Source organism: Lampris incognitus, chromosome 16 (assembly GCF_029633865.1).
Source record: "Lampris incognitus isolate fLamInc1 chromosome 16, fLamInc1.hap2, whole genome shotgun sequence".
NCBI classification, from domain to species: Eukaryota; Metazoa; Chordata; class Actinopteri; order Lampriformes; family Lampridae; genus Lampris; species Lampris incognitus.
The window spans coordinates 37,676,695-37,688,392 of record NC_079226.1 but is presented as its reverse complement, the minus strand read 5'-3'; the positions used below and the strand labels follow the sequence as shown (position 1 = coordinate 37,688,392).

The 11,698-nt window shown below is 43.0% G+C and overlaps 1 non-coding gene across 1 annotated transcript; it reads right to left on the bottom strand.

Moving 5' to 3' along the window:
- Positions 1-11,320: 11,320 nt before the first annotated feature.
- Positions 11,321-11,426, bottom strand: LOC130126926 (U6 spliceosomal RNA). Its single transcript, XR_008811775.1, has one exon. It is a non-coding gene; the product is annotated as a U6 spliceosomal RNA (small nuclear RNA).
- Between the last annotated feature and the right edge of the window lie 272 nt (positions 11,427-11,698).

The following is an 11,698-nucleotide window of genomic DNA, read 5'->3' as shown; positions in this document are numbered from 1 at the left end:
ATCAATGAGATGAGTCTGGGCGCTATAAATAGCCCGCTAAATCCAAAGGAATCCCCGTGAGGGTTTCAATCTTTTCAAGTATGTTCAAAACACAACACAGCCAACACACGACTGCGCAAATGGGATTTGGATTGGTTTTAAATGTTTATAATGATTTTAAACGTATTTGTTTTAACACTTTTTCTATGCGAGAGCGCCGCGAAGAATTCTGGGAGTTATTGCGTCAGTCAGCCAGGATTGGTGTAGCGGTGAGGAGACACGGCGATGGATAAACCCGCTCCCACGAGGAAAAGGAGGCAGACCATGTAGAATCTCACACCACAGAAATGACAGAGGACTGCGAGCATTAATAATAATAATAATAATAACAATAATAAATAAATTACACGTATATAGCGCTTTTCTAACACTCGAAGTCGCTTTAAAAAATGATGATGGCCCAAAGAGGGATAGCGTCCACTGCCGAGGGAAAACAAAATAAAAACATCCAGCTGGAGTTGAGGGACGGAGCCAGATGTGCGAGCTAGCGTGCAGAGCCAGGAGGCCAGAGGTCACGTAAAGCTAACGTTAGCCGAGTGCTAGTTAGCCAGTTAGCTAGTTAGGCGGCTAGCACGGAGGGCCGAGAAAACGGAGACAGAGAGGGGAAAGACAAGATGGTGGGAGGAGCGGAAACCACACACGACGCCGGCAGTACTCTCCGATTTAAACAACAAACAGACACACAAATAGCGAGGAAGATAAAAAAAAACACACACACACAACAGCATATCCAGCCGACAACAGACGTGCAGCGGCAAAGTGTGTCTGCTCAGGCCGCCATCTTGGGCGGATGACGCATGAGCATTAGTCGACGTATCCCCGGTCCGTCATAAATAGTTGCGATCGTAATCTGACTACCGTGGGTTCGTATGGTGGAAATGAATGTAAACTACTAATAAGACACGTTAGCCCCTAGCTAACGGGTCTGACCCTTTAGCCGAGCGGTTAGTGATGTCGCCTTGTGGTGCAGTACACCCCTTATAGAATCCCGCACCGGGCAAGAAAATTACCGGTTGCATGAATAACAAAACTGAATCCATCAGTTTGAAATGCAGACCATAGTATCTTCCCAGAGAATTCCGTTCAATTGTATTAGTTCGTGTTTACATTCCACCACAAGCTAATGCTAACACAGCCATTAGCGAACTTTCGCAATATATTTCCTATGTTGGAAACTCCAACCCTGACACGAGTTTGTCTGTTTTTGGAAAAACCACCAAGGTAAAAATCTGATTTTGTGTCTGTGCAACAGTGGTGGGATATTGGAAAAGTCCAAATAACACAACTGTGTCAACACTACACTCTGTATGTCACACAAACCTTAATGAGTTTCAGTGATTACTCTGGAGTGTGAAGTAGAGAAACTCCAAGGCTTAGCTGAGGCCACAGGAGACCAGCACCATACTGAGGCACTCGCAGTGAAAGGTCTCGTTTAAACACCCTGCTGGGTGTTTCAGCTCAGGGGGCTTTGGTCAGGTCCCGCTTTCCCATGTAGCCCAGATGGATGACTCATCACACTTTTTCTTTGGCCTGGAGCATAAGAATGGACAGAAGAGGTTCACTCACGGATTAAATGTGGTGAGGGGGACCAGCTTCATATTCCTTGGCACACACATCTCCCAGGATCTCACATGGACTGTCAATACAACTTCCCTGGTGAAGAAGGACAGCAGTGGCTTTACTTTCTAAGGACACTGAGGGGAGCTAATTTGTCCCAGCCGCTGCTGGTGTCCTTCTCTTACTGCTCCATAGAAAGCAGACTCACTTATGGCATCTTAGTGTGGTGTGCCAGTTGTACTGTGGCTGATAAGAAAGCTCTGCAGAGAGGGATTAAGTCAGCACAGGAAACCACTGGCACACAGCTGCCTTCACTTGAGGACATATACACATCCCACTGCCGACGTCCGACCACAAACATAATTAAGGACTCATCTCACCCAGGCAAACACCTTCTCACTCTTCTGCCCTCTGGGGGGCGCTATAGGTCTTTCAAGGCCCGTACTTCCAGACTTGAAAATTTTCTACCCAAGTGCCATGAAAGAACTGAACTCTGTTAACAAACTCCAAGGTTGCAACATCCTGAAACTGTGCAATAACACCTGTACATCTGGCATGTGCAGTGAATATGCTGACTCGGGTTAGTGCAATACACACACTATCTATCTAGTGTAATAGATATTTGTATTTTGACTATTTGTATATATGCACACACACACACACACACACACACACACACACACACACACACACACACACACACACACACACATTAGATAATTTTCCCATCTCAAAATCACTGGTATACTTGGGATGCACAAAGGTATTGGTTGTGCAACTATTGACTGGAGTCATATTATTCTTTATTTATATTTCCTTGTTTGGGGTATTGGACATAACTGATAATTGTGTGCATTTTTGCATTGCTGCTGTCACAACTTTACTTTATTCACATTCCTAAATTCAATACATTACCTGTTTATATAAGGAGGTTGTCTGGTCCACTTATTTCGTTCTGAATAATAAGTTGAGTTCATTAAGCATAATTTTGCTGGGTATAGTTAACTCTTATTCAGAGTAGTATTTGTATATGAACCCGTAGCCCCACCTACCTAGTTTATTCCCTTTCACGGCGACTATAGACACAGAGTAGGGGGTGGGAACTATATTTGGTTTTGTTTTTTTTGTTTTTTTTTTGGCGAACAGAACGCTGGGACACTCCCACCACCTGTTCTACCAGCTAGAGTCTATGACACCTCTTCATATCACTGACTAGAGAAACAGTGTATGACTCTATAATAAGCCTGCTGGTCTCTGTCTTCCAGCACATGGACATTATCATCATCCAACATGGCCTCCTCAGCTTGTCAGTATTACTGCTCTGGAGTACAGGTAATGTACAGTATCATCACCTCTCTGTAGCAGAGATGGACACATCATCTAAAGAATAAGTCTTACTTTTAAAAAGGGTGATTTCATTGTTAATATTATTTGCTTGTTTCTATTCTTTTTCATTTAAACTTTCTATTGTTTGCGGTTGTGTTACGTTCATTGTCACACATGTGAAGAACCCAGAGTCAAAGTTGTATGTACAGATGTGTTTTGTCAATAAATCTAATTTTATCTCACTGAAAAAAAGTTATGTAATGATTTTAAACCACAATTGTAACTTGAAACAATTTTTCCATGTGTAACATTTTCAATACAGGTTTTACTGATGGAGGAATTAGAACACTAAAAGTCAAAGGTGGAAATGGTTTTAAGCAAATGTCTTTGTGAATTGGAATAACTGTCTTGACTAACCTTTACTGCACATATAAACAGGTTTTATGGATGGGAGTGATGTCATCCAGACCTCTGTACTGTGGAGAAACAAGGGTGAATCTGCCACAATGAACTGCAGTCATACCAAGGGTGCTTTGTACATCCAAATGTACTGGTACAGACAGCTTCCAGGGGAAGGAATGAAACAAATAGTCCTTACAACTCCAAGTGGTAATCCTGCGTATGAAAATGACTTCAGTCAGGAGAAATTCCCCACCACCAAGCCAGACGCTCACAGTGGAAGTGTGACGGTGAAGGAGTTGGAACCAGAGGATAAAGGCTTGTATTTCTGTGCTGTCAGCCAACACAGTGATGCAGACGTCCTCCATAGCTGAACAAAAACCCTCATATACTGTAGCATCTAACTGCTGCCAACTGCATGGCTGTATTCTCTCATCCACTGTAGGGGGCGTCTTCCTCTAATTCTCCCATCTACAGTTTGATTCACTCTGTGGACTCTGATCCATGTGTGTACAGGATCACACCACATCACAGACCTGTGGGACCCTCCCTCCACCTGCTGTACCAAATATAAAGCCACTGTGATAACTCCTCGCATCACTGTGACCAACCTAACAGTCACATATGAGGCTCTGGTTTCCTTTGTGTTGTGGTGTTTACTTCAAAAGAACTAGCACACACAGCTGCTGAGACGAAGAATGAAGGAAATGCAACACACATTTCACCACCTAAAAGACTTTACTTTTACTATTTCACATCCCTACCAACATAACTGTCTCAACATTTTTTTTAGGATTTTGTTTTTTCAATATTATCTGTGATCATCATAGCTGGACAATATGGCTGCCAACTAGGTCAGATCACATGTCACATGTTACTCTACAGGTAATTATTTCTGAGAACATTAAATATCATTATTACATGGCTTTGTTGAATACTGGATTCTGATTGGTCAGTTACGGCATTATGCAGTCTGTCATTTCATAGACCGTTGCTATGGATACAGGTCTAACAGACTAATGGACTATTTTAGCGGACGCAAGAAAATACTTTAAATCAATAAAGTCACGTTTAATTCAACATGTTGGTCAAATGACTGATGAGTTTAGTAAGTAGCTGTGTAATAACAGGGTAATGTACAGTGAGCAGGTCATTATTGTGAAATAATGTCACAATAATGACCTGCTGGCTGTACATTATGCCTTACATATATGTGAAATGGCAGGTCAGTGACTGCAGGGACTGTTGGGCCAAATGTACTTCACAACTGATTTTAAGTGTCAGAAGTTTCACTGAGGAATAAAGGTTATTCCACACTTTACCAGGTTTTTCAGTTTTTAGTTAGTGTGAAATGCCAATTAAAAACTTTTGTCCATCTGAAAACTGCTAAAATCATTGGCAACTGGTGGTGCATGCTTTCATAACCACCCATGAGGTGATTTTAGTTCACAACAGACATGTGACGTAAAAACACTTACAGACACACCCACAACTTCAATTATTGTCTGTTGTGATACACAGCACCACAAATCATATGTGTAAACCATCTATAGAGTGAAGGGTCCTCAACTAGACACAGCCATGATCCATGATGTTTTCCTAACCGTCTCTTTTTCATTGCTTTCTATTAAAGGTAAGATGCAGCCTGCCATATGGGCTGAATAAGGACTTTTATTTATTTATTTATTTGTGTGTCTATTTGTGTGTTTATGTATTTATTCATATATAATTTCATGCACATTGCAGATTGTATAGATTCTGACACTGATGACAAAACCTGCCATCAGGTCTGGCAGCGGGTAGTGATCCACCAGTCACCCAGACCACGGTGTTGTGGAGAAATGTGAGCCAATCTGCCACAATCGACTGCAACCAAACAAAGGGAGCAGGCTATAATCAGATGTACTGGTACCAACACGTCCCCGGTGAAGGGATGAAGCTAATCGTGTTCACATCAACCAGCAGAGCCGACCACGACTTTGGAGACAACAGCCAAGAGAAATACTCTGCCACCAAGACTGCAGCTGAGAGGGGGACTTTTACTGTGAAGCACTTGGAGGCGGTGGACAGCGCCTTGTATTTCTGTGCCATCTATGAGCACAGTGGTACAGATGAACTGCAGGGCTTCATCAAAACCTGACAACGTCACATAGACCTCGACACACCTCTCCGTTTGAGGACTGCAGGGAGAGCGCTCGGTCTGCTGCTCTTTCTTACTATTGTTCCTTATTGGTCCTTCTTTATTTGTGTGCAGGGTTTGAATCAACACACACCAATAAATCACCAACATTATATAACCGTAAGCATGGCAACTTGTGTTTTGTTTTGTGCTTCTATTCATTTATAAACGTTATGATATTTGCATGTGGGCGTAAAGGATAAAAACACCTGCATTCATTTTAAAGGTGTCCAGTCGTGTTTTCGTGCTGCTGTGAAGCAACGATAAGAAAATAGGTACTGTACTGTATATGTCAACTCAGCAGCCCGAGTTGGAGGGGTAGCTGAGGTGTATATGGGGGGTAGGAAGGTGGTTTGATGACGTCACTCTCTAAGATAGTCACGTGTTCAACATTCACATAAATGTGTTGGAGAGAAAAATGGGTTTGCTAAAATGATGCGTAGCCTCACCAGAGCAAAGCTGCACTAGTCTAAAGACCATGTACTGTGTGTTGCGGAGTAATAATAATATGAACTTGGATCATGCCTCGTAGTCAACCACTCAGAACAAACAGCATGATCATCGTTTTTCTCAGCATCACGGCATATGCTTTGGTGTCAGGTAACATCTGCTCATTTATTTAGGTTTTCAAGCCGTTTCATCACCACTTAAACTTCACTTCTTCAGATTAATAGGTATCAACCACCTTTAGAGATACTTACAGTCAGGCTGATAAAGTTTTCCTGACATTCAAATAAAATGTGCTGTTTTACAATTAAATGAGCCAAGATGGCTTGTAATGCCATGTAAACGTTATGCTGTGAAATGTCTCTTCAGTGCCACTATATTCTTCTATTAGGAGAGCTGCAAGGGTAAAGCATGTGACCGTAACGTGCTGAACATGGATCACATACACAACCTGTTGATTTCTGCTCCACAGGTTCCTCTCTGAGGGACCAAGTTCACCAGACTCCAGCTGACATGGTCCTGGACAACAACACAGCACAAACACCCACCATCACCTGTCGACACACTATTGAGAGCTACAATCAAATTCTTTGGTACAAACAACTGAAGAATGGAACGATGCAATACCTGGGATACATGAATGAAGACAGTGCATATCCCGAACCTGGACTCTCTGTTCAACTGCAAGGGAACGCAAATAAAGACCAAAACTGTTCACTAATAATTGAAGACATCAGGCTGGACAGCAGTGGGGTTTATTTCTGTGCTGCTAGTCTACACAGTGCTCTGCAACACTGTTCTGCAATACAAAAACCTGCTCCGTACATTCTCACATCTCTGGATTGTAGCAAACGACCCCTCACACCTGCATTAAGATGTTATCACCAATAATCCTCTTCCTTCTCATTCGCTGCCAACACACAACTGGTAACGTCTTTCACAGACAGGTGAAGTTTATGGTTCATGGTTCTTCAGGGCATTCCCATTCCTAACTTACATAAATAAAATGATATCACAACTTGCATTTAGTCATGTATTTTCTCAAAAAATCTGACACAATCATGCGTGTAAATTAAATAACTGTTAAGCAGTTTGAGTGGCTGTTGCAGCTTGAAAAGTGCTATATACAATGGAACTTGTTTGATTGATTAAGATGGCAGGATCTCTTTCTGCATCACAGCAACACTTCCTGTTTATAGTCACCAACCACAGCATCATTATATCTCTCATAGGACCACATTAGTCTTCATCACTGTCGTTTGAGAGGTAAACCATTCTCATATCTGAGTACAAAAACAAGCTATCATTCACCCAGTTCTGCTGGTACTTCTGTCTTATAGCAACAACACATTTCATGCCAAAGTGCGACACAGAGAAACATGAAAAGTTGTGAAAAATGACAAGGACTCCAGCACAACATGTTTGCATGCAGCTCCTCATCAGGACTTTTCTTTGGGAAGTTATTGGATATTTGTCAACCACATTGCTTGTTTGCACCAATGCATCTAGATTCAGAATCCACATACAGGATTCTTAATGGTGGTCTGGTTAACAACACTTCTATGGCATGACAAGAGCAGGGAAAAGCTTTCAGCAAGTTTCTGGTTTGGTTTTATAAGAGTCCTACAATTTTGTTTTGGTTTTTTCATCATCATCATCAGGTCGAGTATCCTCGGATGGCTCTGACCCTCTCACGTCACCCGTCTCGATCCTGCAGAGCAGCTGGAAGATCCTCAGATGGACATCCTGTGTCGTTGACAAGTTGATTGATGTAATTTCTTGCAGGCCTTCCCACACATGTCTTTCCACGTGTGAGTGACCAAGGCAGAGGGTCGCTTGCAAGTTCTTCCTTGCTCCTCCAGCAATGACCAGCAAATCTACTCCTTTGTTCTCGGATAGTGTTTGAGATGGCAGGTATACAGTGACGCAGTGGTTAGCGCCGTCGCTTCACAGCAAGAAGGTCCTAGGTTCGATCCCCGGGGTTGTCCAACCTTGGGAGGTCGTCCCAGGTCCTTTCTGTGTGGAGTTTGCATGTTGTCCCCGTGTCTGCGTGGGTTTTCTCCGGGTGGTCTTGTTTCACCCACCATCAAAAAGACATGCATGTTAGGGTTAATACTCCTGTCTGTGCCCCTGACCGAGGCATGGCAAGATGAAATGGAGTTGGTCCCCGGGGCGGCAAAACAGCTGCCCACTTCTCCTAGCTACAAAGCTAGGATGGGTTAAATGCAGAGGGAGAATTTCCCCAAGGGGATCAATAAGTAGTAAAATACTACTACTACTACTACCACTACCACTACTGCTACTGCAGCAAGTACAACTGCTACTGTTACAACTGCTACATCTGCTGCTACTACTACTACTACTGCTAAACTGCTGCTACTTCAATAACCAGAACCATATATGTAATGATATGTGCCTACCGGGCCAGTAGAGGGCAGCATTGGTATATCTTGTTTATTGTAGAGGGTTAATGTTCATGCCCAGAACGTTCTAGGATCAGAACACGTGACAGCCATGTCCCACGTGCTACATAGATACGTCTCTAGAAGGAGCTCACTTATTTCTGAAACCCACAAAGCAGCACTGTACAGTCACATAACCTACAAACGGATTGGAAGAGGAAGCAGAAATGTCCAGCTACGAAATGAAGGTTCAGTTTATTATACATCTGCATGTGTAAGGTTATTCAGAGCCGGCCCAGGGCATAAGCCAACTAAGCACTCACTTATATTTGTGTGTGTGATCTATCATATCAGTAGTAATCACCAGAAAACAAAAACTAAATATTGTGATATCATGTGTTTTTGTTTATCCTCGATAGATTCAGCTGTGAGTGAGGTCTTCCACACTGTTTGATCCACATTGGACATTTTTCCTCTTGTGTTTTAGGCTTAGGAAAAGCCCAAAATACGACCCCACCCTCCAAACTTTTAGGATATCTGCTGTCTGATTTGCAGGTACCGTAAGCACATCGCTTCGGCATTTCCTCGATAGCTTGCCAGGCCTCCCCTGCTTAGTAACGGTTACTAACGTAGCATTGGACAGTGGCTGTTCTAGGGCGGGGCTTAGCGAAGGGTCAATTGGCCAGCTACAAACTGGGGAGAAAAAGGGGGAAAAGTGGATGAAAAAAAGAAAAGAAAAAAGAATTACACTTCCTACACAAAGAAAAGAACTGGGCATGCAAAAACGGAAACAGGGATCAGTACAGAGCAGCCAAGTGTAAGTTGCGTGCTGCAATAAGAAAAGCAAAGTCCAGCTACGCAACAAAACTCGAACAACAATTCTCTTCCAGTAACTCCAGAGCAATATGGAAAAAAACTTAAGGAAATGACAGATTATAAAAAACGCCCCTGCTCCCCTCCAGATAATGACAATAACCTCCCAAATAAATTAAATTAAATACATTTTATGAAAAGTTTGAAAAACTTATTCCACCAGCCATCCCTCCTACTCCTACTTCAATGTCAACCTTCTGCATCCAGGAGGATGAGGTGACAGCAACATTCAAAAAGCTGAACATTAGGAAAGCAGCAGGGCCAGACAGCATCAGTCCTGCTTTGTTGAGCCACTGTGCAGCACAATTGGCCCCAATATTTTCCACCATATTTAACACCTCTCTAAGTCAATGTACAGTCCCACAGTGCTTCAAACTCTCTACAATCATTCCTGTGCCAAAGTCCTCCAAGATCACCTGCCTCAATGACTTCAGACCGGTTGCCCTAACATCTGTGCCCATGGAAGCATTTGAGCGCATCATTTTGTCACACTTGAAATCTTGCTCCTCCGCAATGATGGACCCATATCAATTCGCCTATCAAGCCAACCGGTCTGTTGAGGATGCAGTTAGCATAGCCCTGCACCATGCCCTGCAACACCTGGAATCACCAAACACCTACGCACGCATCCTGTTCATAGACTTCAGTTCCGCCTTCAACTCCACCAACCCACTCAAACTCTTTACATACTCTTGGATATGAACATCGACCCCGCCATATGCCACTGGATTCAGAGCTTCCTGTGGAACAGGCCGCAGAGGGTGAAGGTTAATAACCTAACCTCACGCCATCTTACCCTCAGTACAGGTGCTCCTCAGGGCTCTGTTCTCTCCCCCTGGCTCTGCTCACTTTACACCACCCACCTCACATCCACGGATAGCGCTGTGAAAATAATAAAATACGCAGACAACAGAACCATTGTAGGCCTCATCTCCATTTATCAAAGAGTATGCTAAAGGCGTGTAAAAAAGTCTCCAACATGAAGGAGCTTCAGAATGATGTTATAAAAGAATGTGGGTGTATTTTTAAAGACTTTTCCTCAAACAAGCTTAAGTAAAAATTACACACCTTTTTCATGGAATTGCAGAAAGTCAAACTGTCCCTCAACCTCCTCCAACTTCACGTACTTCTGCTGTTGGCTGTTCTTCACCTGGACCAGCATTTTTACTGGGACGTGCAAGAAAGAAAGGGGGAAAAAGCAAAAATTAAAAAAAATAAAAAGTGGACAACTACAAACACGTGTAACGCGTGTGCGTGATGGCATGCAGTAGTTGACTTTGAACCGCCATGAAAGAAACATACAGCGCGACCCTTCAGCTCCAGCAAAACCAAGATTTATACAGTAAAAACACAGCTTTGCTTTTCCACAGCCATGAGCTTGATGGCAACTGTTGTTACATCGTCACTGATGAAGCTGGAGACGGTTTTACTAGCTAATGGCTAGCTAGTGTAAACTACTAATAAGACACGTTAGTCCCTCATTAACGGGTGTGACCCTTTAACCGAGCGGTTAGTGACGTCGCCTTGTGGCGCAGTACACACCGTTGCGAATCCCGCACCGGGCAAGAAATTAACCGGTCACACTAGCTACCATACAGTGCTAGCTAACTAATCAGCTGTACAAATTTGTTGTACAGTTCTGGCAACAAACAGCTTTGTAAAGCAATATATTATCCGTAGATGTTTTATTGTACACGCCATCGTTTTATAATTGTGTCAGTAAGTTTAACGTAATTGCGCTTACCCTGTAGAACTGCATGGAGGAGGAGAATGGAGCCGACTTGTCTCCTCGTCTCCGACCGAACAGGTGAAATACGTGGGAGCTGAATTACATCTCTGCGGAGTTGGAATAACAGCGGATAACGCTGATGTGATCAACTCTGCCACATAAACACCCAACACCTTTTAAATCACCACGTGTTACATTAACACTTGACCGCTGAGGAAAAGCAACCGCAGCCAGCTTTCACTTCTCAAAGGGATTCCTACCGTCTGAGCTTCCACAGTGCAGGTACATAACTCGCCACTAGGGGTCTTTTTTACGCCGTTATAACAAATGCTATGAAAGCTGAATAAATATTGTAGACATAAAAATAATAAAAATATGAAACGCTTCACGGATTTGCATGTCATCCTTGCGCAGGGACCACGCTAATCTTCTCTGAATCGTTCCAATTTTAGTATGTGTATTACCGGAGCAATACGTAAACGACCTGAGTCTGGGCGCTATATAAAGCCCGCTAAATCCAAAGGAATCCCCGTGAGGGTTTCAATCTTTTCAAGTACGTACAAAACACAACACAGTCAACACAAGACGTAGCAAATGGGATTTGGATTGGTTTTAAATGTTTATAATGATTTTAAACGTATTTGTTTTAACACTTTTTCTATGCGAGAAAGCCGTGAAGAATTCTGGGAGTTATTGCGTCAGTCAGCCAGGATTGGTGTAGCGGTGAGGAGACACGGCGATGGATAA